We start from the raw sequence: 14,782 nt of genomic DNA, 5'->3' as shown, positions 1-14,782 counted from the left end.
CATCAAGATGATCTCCTTTCCAACTGACACGCGACTCACTTGACAGCATGTGAAACACCTGTTGAGTCATCACTGTACCTCACTCCTTTTGCATTATATATTAGTAGCACTGACTTCAGCATCACAACTGGAACATAGGGAAGTAGATGTTTTGACCTCTCCCTCTGACAATTTTGTGCCCATCATTCCTGTCCAGTTAAGTCAAAGGACGTTGAGTCTGCTTTAAAAGTTGCAACACAACTTTTTGTAACCACAATCTCTGTCAGTCCAAAGACCTTGGAACTTAGTTTACAATACATAGATTGTTGAGAATTGTGCAAGTCACTGGCCCCAAAGCCATTCTTCGGAATACTTTGGGTGGTGGGAGCCACCATAGTTACCAACACTGTCAATCAAAGCCCTGTGCTTGTGGGAGATAGAAGAATGGAAATAGATGTCACAGGTAGTTCCACAGCAGTCTACCTGGCCCGCTGCGAAGGGTGTGTGTGTGCATATATATAGTCATATTTGTAATCTCTTGCTGTCAGTGATGCTGAATAGGGTTCAGAAGAAGCATGACAAGGTTAAGATTTTCAAGGCTGCCCAAGGGATTAGAATGAATGGAAATTGGACATCCAGATCCCTTAAGCATCTTTGAAGATCACAGCCTTAATGTCCATTCATCATAAATATATCTGAGCCCTGTCCTCCATCTAAATATATAACAGTCTACATATTTGTAATTGGTTCCATGGCCTCATTAATGGGGGATAGAGGTTTAAGCAACAAACTCTTTTCTAAGTATTCACCGTGCCACCAGCTAGGCAAGTGTGCATTTCCGTACCTTTCTCACCAGTCCTATTAGAAAAGTGTCTGATATTTTTGCACATCCTTTGTCACTGTTTTGGGAGTTAGTGTTGTGAGCTTTGTCTATTGCTGGTTGGAAAACAAGAATTCTGTTTGTTTTGGTCTGCACTGGAACCAAAAATGAGATCTTTCAATGACAAAAAATGAGTGAGCGAGATCTATGCCAGAATAACTCAGTGGTTAGGACGTTCACATGGGATGTGGGAGATGCAGTTCAAGTCCCTGCTCTAACTGATTTGCTTCACTGGGCTACTGGATATTTTGGTGTAGAGGTCTCACTCTCATTTTGACCAGAAATTCCATCCTGGGCCAATTGAGTAGACAGTACCTCCTCCTTCTCAGAGTTTTAGAGAAATGTGCCTCAGCCAGATCAATCCTAACTCCAGGAGAGGCTTAATGGCTGTGAATCCCAAGCAGAGAGAGATGCCATAGTTAGATATCTAAGCCTATTGAGGGGCAGGGCTTAGGCCCAATCCCTTTCTTCAGCATTTCCTATTGGTTAGATAGCTTCCCATTCAGCTTTCTGGTTTTTGTGAATCATGTTCTTAGGCACCTAACTCTCCCCATGCATTGTACCAGGATCCTGGGTGTCTCACTCAGGACTGGTGGATTTCATTAGGCAGGGGGCATCTAAAAGTTAAGCGTTGCCACGTTAAATCTAAGTCCCCATTGGGAACCTAGCCCTTCAATGTCTGCAGAGTACAGAACAAGACAGGTGCTAGATCATATTCAGTGTGACAAAGCAGTGGAAAGGAGAACATGGAGGACAAACGTACCGCACTTGCAGAGGGATTGCTTCATGCCTGAGGGTTATTTGTCCATCTAGAAACAGATACACTGGGAGCAGAAAAATGTCAATGTGTAAGAACGAGGAAGTGCACAAGCTAATCACTGATATGAAGAGACAGGTGTGAAATACCAGAAGTCAAGGAGACACCAGGAGGAGGGAGCCCATGGAAAGGCATTCAGAGAATGAAAAGAAATGATAAGAGAAATGGAATGATAAATGGAATGAGGAGTGAATAAGAAATTTTATATATATATAAGGTAAACAAACACTGCCATTTTTTTTCAACTCATTAAGGAGTGAAAGGTCAGGGAATGGCTTCTGACCTGTAAGACATTTGAATGTCAAATTAGGATATGGACATTTCAAATGAATCTGAAGGAGGATGGGAGACTGAATGCAGAGTCCTCCTCATACGGGAATGGACACAGATTTTAATGGCTAGATTGTGCCTTTAGGTGCAGGCCTCATCAAGAGGGAGTAACTAAGCTGCACTAAGTCAGAAGACTCAGGAAGTATTGTGTCTCAGAGACACCCTGCTACCTCTTGTGTAAGAACTGGAGATACAGGGGGTAGGAATTTGCTGCTGGTCTAAGCAAACAGCAAATTCCGACATCTCATGCACTGGCTCAGCAGTGCTGCTGGGAGATGGAATCAATACCCTGCTCCTGACTCACCCCTCTCTACCCTCCTGCTCTGAGGGTCAGGAATCGGGGGATTGGTAGACACACAGCAGCTGATACTTCTGTGTGTGCAGACCCAAAATCCAGGTCACCTGAGCAGAGATGTCAGGGGAGTTCTTATTCCCCCTTAAGACCCTGAGCAGATGCGGCCAAACCACAATCTGGCCTGTCTCACCAAAATAGGCAATAAAGGAATTAGGTTTAATGACAGTTCTCATGTCTCAGATGGAAATAGTGATTGAGTGCAAGTTCACTTTTCCTAGAAACTCAGGAGACCAGATTGTCTATCTGGTGCTGATCCAATGGTCCCACTAATGAAAAATGTCCCAATGTCTTTTGTTTGCAATGCATCTCAGTGTCCTGTGCTAACATGTATTCTCATTCAGCCCATCATACAAGGAAATCTGGGTTTTTCCTTCTGTGATGCCACTGGTATGATTTGCACTGACAAGCAATTTAAACACAAGGAAGTAGAGGAAAGTTTGGAAGCTTTCTAGCATTGTCCTTTAAAATCTTTGTCTGATTTATTTAGAGTTAGATTGTGCCTAAAGACAAAGCCCAGAGCATGGGGAAGTGCAACAAATTCTCTACCTCAAAAGTTGCCCAGCAGGGACAGTGACTAAAACACTATAATGGTGGCTGGACTAGAAATACAAGAGTAGATTAGGCTCAGTGAATAGATGGCTGAGTCCATGTGTGTCCATCTCCATCTCCTATGTATAGGAGCAGAAGAATCAGAAACAAATTTGTAGTGGGGTGTTTCCCTATCATGTGTGGGAGTGGGGGGAGTATTAGCTAGTTCAGGACTATGTTCTCCCCATCCTATATGTACAGGATATAGCAGCAACTGAAAGAGGCTGGAAGGTAAGACGCATGCACAGTAAGACCTCAGTTATAGCCCTGAGTGCTAGTAGCCCTGTGCTGATTGGGTGTTTGAGTCACATCCATTGAAATCAGTGGGAATCTGTGCTTGGAGGTAGCAGGCCCTAATAAGTGGTGAGTATGGTTCCTCCATGAGCCGTTTGTTTGTTCTCTGTGTATAGGCTGGGCTGTGGGCCCCTGGCCAAGCAGCTGAGACAGCTCTGTTTATTGGTAAAGGCAAGTACTCCAGTTGAGGCCTAATCAGCATGGAGTAGAATTACTTCTTGTGCCTTGCATACAACATTCGTGGTAATATATCCCAGAATGATGCTTGCTTTCTTTGTTGAATCCTGTTTACCTTGTGATCCATTATGACCTTCAGATCCCTTTCTGCAGTACTCCTTTTCAGGCAGGCCTTTCCCATTTTGTATGTTTGCAACTGATTGTTCCTTCCTAAGTGGAATACTTTGCATTTATCCTTATTGAAGATCATCCCATTTTCTTCAGACCATTTCTCCAGTTTGTCCGGATCATTCTGAATTTTAATCGTATCTGCCAATGCACTTGCAACCCCTTTCAGCTTGGTATTATTTGAAAATTTATAAGTGTACTCTCTATGCATTTATCTAAATCATTGATGAAGATATTGAACAGAACCGGACGCAGAACAGATTCCTGCGGAAACCCACTTGATATCGTGGTGTTTGCAAACTGATTGCTTGATTGTTTGCTCCATTATTTTTCTGGGTACTGAAGTTAAGCTGACTGGTCTTTAATTCCCCGGTTATCCTTATTTTCCTTTTTATAGATTGGCACTATATTTGCCCCTTTCCAGTCCTCTGGAATCTGGCAGGTCCCTTTTACTGTGACTTTTCAAAGATAATTGGTATTGGCTCAGATATCTGTTCAGTCATCTTCTTGAGTATTCTAGGATGTATTTCATCAGGCCCTGGTGAGTTGTAAACATCTAACTCAGTGGTCCCCAACCTTTTTTGTCTGGCGGGCACCAGACGACGAGCCACGGAGGACCGTGGCGGCAGACAGGGCGGGCTTTAGGTTTTTTGCCGCCCCTAGCAAAAAAAAATTTTAAAAAATTGGCCACCCGCCCTCCTCTCCTTTTTCTTTTTCTTTTTTCTTTTTTGGTTTTTACATGTTTGCACTTTGCAATGTTTTGTTTTCGACTGTTTAAAATTTTAAAAAATGAAAACACAGAATTTGTAGTTAGTGAAATAAAACAATTTCCTACTAGTGTACTCGTTTACTCACTGGGCCAGCCAAGGAGTGAGCTGGGCTGTGTCTGCCTGGGCAGAGTTGGGCTGCCCCTGTGCTGGAGGCTTTTTTGCTGCCCCAAGCACGGCAGTCAGGCTGCCTTCGGCGGCTTGCCTGCGGGAGGTCCCCGGTTCTGCGGATTCGGCGGCATGCCTGCGGAAGGACTGCTGGTCCCATAGTTTCAGTGTACCCGCCACCGAATTACCACGGAAACCGTGGGACCGGCCAACCTCCCTCAGGCAAGCCGCCGAAGGCTGCCTGACTGCCGCCCTCACCCTTGCAGGGACTAGTACATTGGCCCAAGGGCGGCATTACTGATGCTTCCCCGCACCGCCGTTGGCTCTGCCCTCACTCCACCCATTCCATGAAGCCCCACCCTCACCCCACCTCTTCCCACTCCTTCCCTGCCCCCATCCAACACATTCCCCGAAATCCCCACCCCAACTCCATCCCCTCCATGCCCCCAGGGTGTGGCAGGCAGCTCAGAGCAGTGGGTTGGGGTGTGGGGTGCAGGAAGGGTGAGAGGTGCAGCAGGGGATCAAGGCAGAGGATTGGGGTGCAGGAGGGGTGTGGGCTGCAGCAGGGGACTCAGGGCAGGGGGTCAGGGTGCAGAATATGGCAGGGGGTCGGGGTGTGGCAGGGAGCTCAGGGCAGTGGGTTAAGGTGCAGGAGGGGTGTAGCAGCGGGTCGGGGCAAGGGGGTTGACTGCAGGAGGGGTTCGGAGGGCGGGCCCTGTCCCAGCGTGCACTGGGGGCAGGGCAGGCTCCCTGCCTGCCTGCCCTGCTCCTGCACCACTCTAAGAAGTGGCTGTAACATGTTGGAGCAGGGGCACAGGAATGGGGAACCGCAGCCAATGGGAGCTGCTGGACGCTGCGCCTGAAGCAACATCAACACACACCCCTGCACCCCTCCTCCTGCAGGTTCCGTCTTCTTCCCGGAACGGCGTGGGGGTGGGGCAGGGCAGGCAGGCAGGTGGGCAGGGAGGGGTGGGGGGGCTGTGAGAACCTCATGGGCTGCAGAAAATAACCTTGTGGGCCTCATGCAGCCTATGGGCCGTGTGTTTGAGACCCCTGTTCTATTGGAAGAAGAGGCTGTATAGTTTGGTTCCACTTGTAATGAGGTGGAGGCCATCCAATCTCCTCAGAGATATGGGTTGGCTAAAGTAGTCAGGAAGGCGTTAAAACTTAAAATAAAAAGAGAGGCTAAAAAGAGAGTAGATATGAGCAGTCAGCACAAACACACACGCATACACACAAAATCAAGTAACCGAGGACTAAATTAATCAAGGAAACCAAAGTACAGAAATAGAAGAAAATCTCTAATTGCCTGTTTGCCAATGCTAGGAGCCTGGGCAACAAAAAAAAGGAATTGGAATTGCTAATTTATGAGCATAACCTTGATCTACTTAATATTAGAGAAACCTAATTGGATGATTCATATGATTAGAATATTAAAAGCAATGGTTATAGCCTAATCAAGAAGGATCAAGTAGACAAAATGGGAGAGGGAATGACACTCTGTAAAAAGTGGTGTTAGCCATTGAGTTACTGACAACTCAGAAGAAAATGATCTTGAATGCTTATGGATTGATGTCCTAACAGATAAAGCATAAGATGGTGTCTGCTACAGACCACCAAATCACACTGGGGAACACTATGAGTATCTCCTTTTGCACCAATGTATAATGTATATGAAGGAAAACTGCATGATCATGGAGACTTCATTTTGAGTGACATATGCTAGAGGTCTCATGCTGCCAGTATTAAACATTCTTGGAATTTCTAAACGATGTATGACAATTTCATAACTCAAAAAGCATTGCGTCCAACATGAGGGAATTCTATATTAGATCTCATCTCGACAGCTAATGAGAAACTTATGACAGAATTAAAACATAATGGTAGTTTAGGTTCAAGTGATCATGATGTGATCACAGTTATATTATGCAAACAGAATAAAGCAATAGATAACAGTTAGTGTTGTAAGAGGGCCAATTTCACAAAACTGAAAACAATTATGAGTCAAATCAGCTGGGTGGAAAAATTTAATCAGAAAAATGTGAATGATAATTAGGAATAATTTAAGAACATTTTGCTAGATTCACAAGAAGCCACAATCGAGGAAGAAGGCCATATTGGTTAAAAACTGATCTAGTTTAGAGAGGCAGTGAAATCAGCTGTAAACATAATTCTAAAAAATGGAAGAACAATAAATTTGTAATATTGAATATCTATCAGAAACTAAGAATTGTAGAAAATTGATAAGGGAAGCAAAGGGGCACAAGGAAAACTCTATAGCTAATAGACTTAAGAATATTGAAATGGAGTTTTTCAAGTATATTAGGAACAAAAAGAATGCTGATAATGGTATTGATCCATTACTAGATGGAATTAATAGAATTGTTAATACATAATGAAGAAGAATCATAAATATTTTGGTCTGTATTTGGGAAATAAATATGATGTAATCCTATCAAATGAAACCATTTTCTATTCCACTAATATCTCAAAGGGATGCTAAACCACAGCTACAAAAGTAAGACTTTTTAAAATCAGCAGCTCCAGATAAGTTGCATCCAAGAGTTTTAAAAGAACTGGCAGAGGAACTCGATAGACCATTAAGTAACTCTTTTTCAGTAACTCTTGGAACACCAGGGACGTTCCAGAAGACTAGCAAAAAGTTAATGTGCCAATATTTTGAAAGGGTAAATATGATGACCTAAGTAATTTTAGGTCTGTCATTTTGACAGTGCTCCCAGGAAAATAATGGAGTGGCTGATATGAATAAAGAATTAAAGGAGGGTAACATGATTAATGCCAATCAACAGATTTGATTAATGGCAATCAACTGGAAACTAACTTGATTTTTTTTATGAGTTTGGTTGATAGTGTTGACATAATACACTGAAACTTCTGTAAGGCCAGGAGATCAGACTAAATGATCACAATTCTCCATTCTGGCCTTAGAAGCTAAGAATCTATGAATGCACCTTTGATCAGGATCCTGATGATAGATTCAGGGGTTAAGTTATAGCACTTTGAAAGTGTTGAGACCTTCAGATCTATTGTGCTGGTTTGGCCAGTTGCTTTCTGGGAGAAATTTGGTAATTCCCCTCCCTTTATCTCAGTTTCTCCAATATATAATAAGGATAATGACCTCCTTTGCAAAGTGCTTTGAGAGATCTACTGACAAAAAACTGCTATTTATTTATCACTTGCAGACCCAAAAGGAAATTGTTTTTGACACTCTTTATATTATGGATATGTCATTTCTTTAACTGCCTGCCAAAGGCATAGACAAACCAACCAACAAACTAGTGACTGATGAATACAATTATTCAAATGAATCACTGGGGAAATTCTCCCTGATGTGAGCAGTTTGACAAGGTTCTCAGGACTCTGAGCATTATTTCCTTGGCATGTATATGTATTCAAAACAGCAGAGGCTGGAAGCAAACAGAGCATCTGGTGATGCTGGATTTCAGAAGTATAGCTCAGAGAAGAAGCTCATCACAAAATCCAAATTACTAAATGTTCTCTAGATTTGTAATGAGAACAGCTTCCCAGTGCTGTATTTCCAGAGCCGAGCCAAATTTTCGAATGCTCCTGTTGTCCATTTGATATTTACAGCTACTAGATAATCACATACAAGGGAAACCTTAACTGCTGCAACTGTGTCTCCATCTCTTAATGTAATTGGCTGCCTTGCTCCTGCTACATTATTGTTATTTAATAGCCAGTCGGCATGTGGCAATTTACTAGGCATTATGATGTAAAATGTCTCCTTTACAGATATTCTGTAATGAAAAATTGCACAGATTTGTTAAACACTGGAGTTCCATGGTGCTAGTTTTATGTATAGAATAATTTAAATATTTAAAGGTATTAACATGTGTAAATACTGACATTTTCTTCCTGTATCTTTTTTAATTTATACAAACTGTTACATATTCTCTTGCTAAAAGGAGGAAGGAATACCATACTAGACTGGAACTCAATTCTTCATTCAGTCACAGGCTTCCTGTGTGACCTTGGACAAGTCACTTAATCTACCTTGTGCCTCAGTTCCCCACCTGTAAAATGGTGATAATAACTCTATATGCACAGGACTATCACAAAGATAAAATACATCGTTGCCTGTGAGGAACTCAGATACTCTCATGGGAATGTTTGCCATAGTCTTGACTGGATGTTCCCTGCTCTATGTTAATTGCCTGGTTCCTCCAGCCCCCTTCAGGCTCCTCCTTACAGCCTCTTCACCTCAGTCTCCCTCCACCAGCCCTTCATACCCTTCCCCTCATTTTTCAATTGAGCTAATCCCCACTTAACAAACACACCCCGCCCCGCAGAACCTCAATCCACTAATATGCCATTTACAGGCCAGCTCATTGTTCACTCTGCTTGTATGTTGCATCTCTTTCCTCTACCCTTTGTCCATCTTTTCTATTTAGATTGTAAGCTTGTCATAAACAGATAGCTAAGGGTTAATGTCTCTTTCACCTATAAAGGGTTAACAAACAGTGACCTGCAAACACCTGACCAGAGGACCAATCAGGAGACAAGATACTTTCAAATCTCATGGAGGGAAGCCTTTGTTTGTGGGTTTTGGTTTCGGCTTTGTTCTCTCTGGGTCCTGGATGGGGCTAGAGGTGCAACCAGGTTTCTGCCAATCTCCCTGCTATAGTCTCTTATCTATTCAGAATTGTAAGTAAGAAAAGGCGGTCATAGTCTTTTAATTTGTTTTTTTTCCATTTGCATATGTGTACTTGCTGGAAGTAGCTTAAATTGTGTTTCTGCTGGAGAAAGTTTCTTTCTATTGTTTATAAGTTGAAAGACCCTGTAACTGTTTACCATCTAAAGTGCAGAGATAAACCTTTTACTTTTTTTCTTTCTTTTTTATTAAAAGTTTTGCTTTTAAGACCTGCTGATTTTTCTCTCCTAATTAAGGCTCAAAGAAATTGAGTCTGTATATACCAGGGAATTCGTGAGGAGAAGGGAAGGATAAATTTCCTCTTTGTGTTAGATTCACACAGCTTGAATCTGTATTGCCTCTGGGTGAGGGGGAGAGAGAGAAACTTGATCTCTCTGTGTTGTGTTTCAAGGAATTGAATGAGGATATGGAGGTGGATATTACCACATCTGAGGTAGAAGCCATACTTGAACAGCTTAATGGGAGAAAATCACAGGGCCCGGACAATCTTCATCCGAGAATATTAAAGGAACTGGCACATGAAATTGCAAGCCTGTTAGCGAGAATTTTTAATGAATCGGTAAACTCAGGGGTTGTACCGTACAACTGGAGAATTGCTAACATAGTTCCTATCTTTAAGAAAGGGAGAAAGAGTTATCTGACTAACTATAGGCCTGTTAGTTTGACATCTGTAGTATGTAAGGTCTTGGAAAAAATTTTGAAGGAGAAAGTAGTTAAGGACATTGAGGTCAATGGTAATTGGGACAAAGTACAACATGGTTTTACTAAAGGTAGATCATGCCAAACCAACCTGATCTGCTTCTTTGAGAAGGTGACAGACTATTTAGACAAAGGAAATGCGGTAGACCTAATTTACCTCGATTTCAGTAAGGCATTTGACACAGTTCCGCATGCGGAATTATTAGTCAAATTGGAAAAGATGGGGATCAATATGAGAATTGAAAGGTGGATAAGGAACTGGTTAAAGGGGAGACTACAACGGGTCGTACTGAAGAGTGAACTGTCAGGCTGGAAGGAGGTTACTAGTGGAGTTCCTCAAGGATCGGTTCTGGGACCAATCTTATTTAACCTTTTTATTACTGACCTTGGCACAAAAAGCGGGAATGTGCTAATAAAGTTCGCAGATGACACAAAGCTGGGAGGTATTGCTAACATGGAGAAGGACCGGGATATCATACAGGAAGATCTGGACTACCTTGTAAACTGGAGTAATAGTAATAGGATGAAATTTAATAGTGAAAAGTGCAAGGTCATGCACTTAGGGATTAATAATAAGAACTTTAGATATAGATTGGGGACACATCAGTTGGAAGCAACAGAGGTGGAGAAGGACCTTGGGGTATTGGTAGATCACAGGATGACTATGAGCCACCAATGTGATATGGCCGTTAAAAAGCTAATGCGGTTTAGGATGCATCAGACGAGGTATTTCCAGCAAAGATAAGGAGGTGTTAGTACCATTATATAAGGCGCTGGTGAGACCCCACCTGGAATACTGTGTGCAGTTCTGGTCTCCCATGTTTAAGAAGGATGAATTCAAACTGGAACAGGTTCAGAGACGGGCTACTAGGATGATCCGAGGAATGGAAAACCTGTCATATGAAAGGAGACTCAAAGAGCTTGGCTTGTTTAGTCTAGCCAAAAGAAGGCTATGGAGGGATATGCTTGCTCTTTATAAATATATCAGAGGGATTAATATTAGGGAGGGAGAGGAATTATTTAAGCTTAGTACCAATGTAGATACAAGAACGAATGGGTATAAACTGGACACTAGGAAGTTTAGACTTGAAATTAGACGAAGGTTTCTAACCATTAGAGGAGTGAAGTTCTGGAACAGCCTTCCAAGGGGAGTAGTGGGGGCAAAAGACATATCTGGCTTTAAGATTAAGCTTGATAAGTTTATGGAAGGGATGGTATGATGGGAGAGCCAAATTTTGGCAATTGATCTTTGATTATCGCCAGATAAGTATACCCAGTGGTTGGTGATGGGATGTTGGATGGATGGGATCTGAGATACTGCAGAGAATTCTTTTCTGAATGCTGGCTGGTGAGTCTTGCCCACATGCTCAGGGTTTAGCTGATCGCCATATTTGGGGTCGGGAAGGAATTTTCCTCCGGGGCAGATTGGCAGAGGCCCTGGAGGTTTTTCGCCTTCCCCTGCAGCGTGGGGCATGGGTCACTTGCTGGTGGATTCTCTGCAGCTTGAGGTCTTCAAACCACAATTTGAAAACTTCAATAACTCAGGCATAGGTTAGGGGTTTGTTATAGAACTGGATGGGTAGGGTTCTGTGGCCTTCTTTGTGCAGGGGGTCAGATTAGATGATCACACTGGTCCCTTCTGACCCTAGAATCTATGAATCTATGAATTGATTCACGGTATCTCCTAGTGTACCCAGACAGGAAAGATCTGGGAGGAGGTAAAGAGGTGGGAGGGAATGGTTTATTTCCCTTTGTTGTGAGACTCAAGGAATCTGGGTCTTGGGGTCCCCTGGGAAGGTTTTGGGGGGACCAGAGGGTATCAGGCCCTAAAAATTCCTGATTGGTGGCAGCGCTACAGAATCTAAGCTGGTAATTAAGCTTAGAGGACTTTATGCTAGTACCCATATACTGGACGCTAAGGTCCAGATTTGGGAATTATACTATGACAAAGCTCTTCAGGGCAGGAACTGGCCACTGCTCCACAGTTATGCCATGCCTAGTACAATAGGGCCTCATTCTTGGTTAGTAACTAAACACTACTGGAATAAACATCATAATAGCAGCTACTACAGTGATGGGAGTCTTACCCTGTGTGACGTTATTGACATAAACTGTGATTGTATAGATCATTGTTAAATAAGGTGTCTATGGCAAGGTTATGGTTTGCTGGTTATGATTATGCTATCTGTATGCATGTATCATTTTTACATTTAAAGTTATAAGTATTGGCATTATACTGTCTGTATTTCAAACTTGTGCTATGTTTCTGGGTGACACCCCAGATGATCTGGCATCAGCACTGCCTAACCTGCTTGATGGCCCATTAAGGACAATCAGCTATACAACTGACCCATTGAGAGAAGGTAGATACACCTTGTGACTCAGCAAGGCATTCAGGCAGATGCCTATGGACAAGACTGTAAGATGCCATATGCTAGATGGCTTGTATTTGGAACAAACGAAGCACAAGCCACATGGCAAAAAGGACTGTAAAAGGCAGCATCACCTCCTCCATTTTGTCTTCAATCCTGCTTCTCACCTCTGGAGAAACTTTACTACACTGAAGCTCTGAACAAAGGACTGAATGACTCATCCAAGGTGTGGAGGTACACCAGAGATTTGATTTGTGTTAGCAGTTTATTCCATCACTGCTTCAAGCCTGAACCAAGAACTTTGCCGTTGCCATATGTAATTGATTACTTTGACAAATTTTAGCTCTCTTCTATATTTCTTTCTTTTTATGAATAAACCTTTAGACTTTAGATTTTAAAGGATTGGGAACAGTGTGCTTTGTGGGTAAGATCTAACTAGTATATTGACCTGGGTCTGCGGCTTGGCCCTTTGGGATCGGCAAAACCTTTTTCTTTTACTGAGGTATTGTTTTTCATAACCATTCATCCCCATAAGGAATAGCCCTCGTGGTGATACTGGGAAACTGGAGTGTTTAGGGAATTGCTTGTGTGACTTCTGGTTAGCCAGTGATGTAAAACCAAAGTTGTTTCTGTTTGGCTGGTTTGGCGTGCAAGGAATTCCAGTTTGGGGCTGTAACTGCCTTGCTTTAAGCAATTTGTCCTGAATTAATACTCTCAGTAGTGTCCCAACAGAGGCGGCATTGTTACATCCAGCAAGACAGATTTAACAAACAGAAAGGAAAAAATAATATAAGTTTAAAAAATGTACAATGATACTAACCTGATCAACTTATTAATAGGATTCTTAGCTGATAGTAGCAGCCTATTTAATTTAAATAGTAAAAGTGCTGTTGTAGATCAATTGAAACTGGTTTTCTCCTTCACCTACTCTCACAGATCTTTTTATTTTTTTTAAGATACATGCAGTATGTGACTATTAGATGTCTTAGGGTATGGCTACACTCGAAACTTCAAAGCGCTGCCGCAGGAGCGCTTTGAAGCATGAGTGTAGTCGCAGCACCAGCGCTGGGAGAGAGTTCTCCCAGTGCTGCACATACTCCACATCCTCATCTGGTTTAGTTTGCAGCGCTGAGAGCCGCACTCCCAGCGCTGCGGCACTGTTTACCCTGGCGCTTTACAGCGCTGTATCTTGCAGCGCTCAGGGGGGTGTTTTTTTCACACCCCTGAGCGAGAAAGTTGCAGCACTGTAAAGCACCAGTGTAGCCATGGCCTTAACTAGACCTGGGTGAAGTTTTCCAACCAACGCCCCCTTTTTTGGCAACAAAATGCACCTTGATACTGCAATGGTTTGAGCATTGGTGTCAATGTTACCAAATTGTTCATTTTGAAAAAAAAAAATTGAAAGAAAATCAGTGTTTCATTTCCACATGGTTGAATAAAAATGTTTCGATTTTTCAGCTTGAAATGACTGTTTCAAACTTTCCATTTGTTGTATTTTTTTTAAAGTATTTTTAAATGGCTGAAATATAAAAGGGATGTTTTGATATTATTGAAACAAAATGTTGTGGTTGACTCAAAATTAGGGCTGTCAAGCGATTAAAAATTAATTATGATTAATTGCATGATTAAAAATGTTAACCACAATTAATAATGTGATTAATCACACTGTTAAACAATAATAGAATACAATTTATTTAAATATGTTTGAATGTTTTCCACATTTTCAAATATATTGATTCTAATTATAACACGGAATACAATGTGAACAGTGCTCACTTTATAGTTTTGATTACAAATATTTGCTCTGTAAAAAAAAAAAGACAATATTTTTCAATTCACCTAATACAAGTACTGTAGTGCAATCTCTTTATCATGAAAGATGAACTTACAAATGTAGAATTATGTACAAAAATAACTGCATTCAAAAATAAAACAATATAAAAACTTTAGAACCTACATTTGCAGGAGATAATGCTTCCGCTTCTTGTTCACAATATCACCTGAAACTAAGAACAAGTGTTCACATGGCACTGTTGTAGACAGTGTCGCAAGATATTTACGTGCCAGATGCACTAAGGATTCATATATCCCTTCATGCTTCAACCATCATTCCAGAGGACTTGCATCCATGCTGATGACGGGTTCTGCTCAATTATGAGCCTAAGCAGTGTGGACCAACGCATGTTCATTTTCATCATCTGAGTCAAATGCCAGCAGCAGAAAGTGGATTTTCCTTTTTTTGGTGGTTCAGGTTCCGTAGTCTCCACATCGGAGTTTTTTAAGACTTCTGAAAGCATGCTCCACACCTCGTCCTTCTCAGATTTTGGATGGCACTTCAGATTTTTAAATCTTGGGTTGAGTGCTATAGGTATCTTTAGCAATCTCACATTGGTATCTTCTTTGCATTTTGTCAAATTTGCAGCAAAAGTGTTCTTAAAACGAACAACGTGGTGAGTCCTCATCCGAGCCTGCTATAACATGAAATTAGGATGGAAGAATCTCCTGCACTGCTACAGACTAGGGACCAAGTGGCGAGGCAGCAGTTCTGCAGAAAA

This window comes from Gopherus flavomarginatus, chromosome 2, assembly GCF_025201925.1.
Source record: "Gopherus flavomarginatus isolate rGopFla2 chromosome 2, rGopFla2.mat.asm, whole genome shotgun sequence".
Classification (NCBI taxonomy): Eukaryota; Metazoa; Chordata; order Testudines; family Testudinidae; genus Gopherus; species Gopherus flavomarginatus.
Note: the sequence above shows the minus strand (reverse complement) of the source record.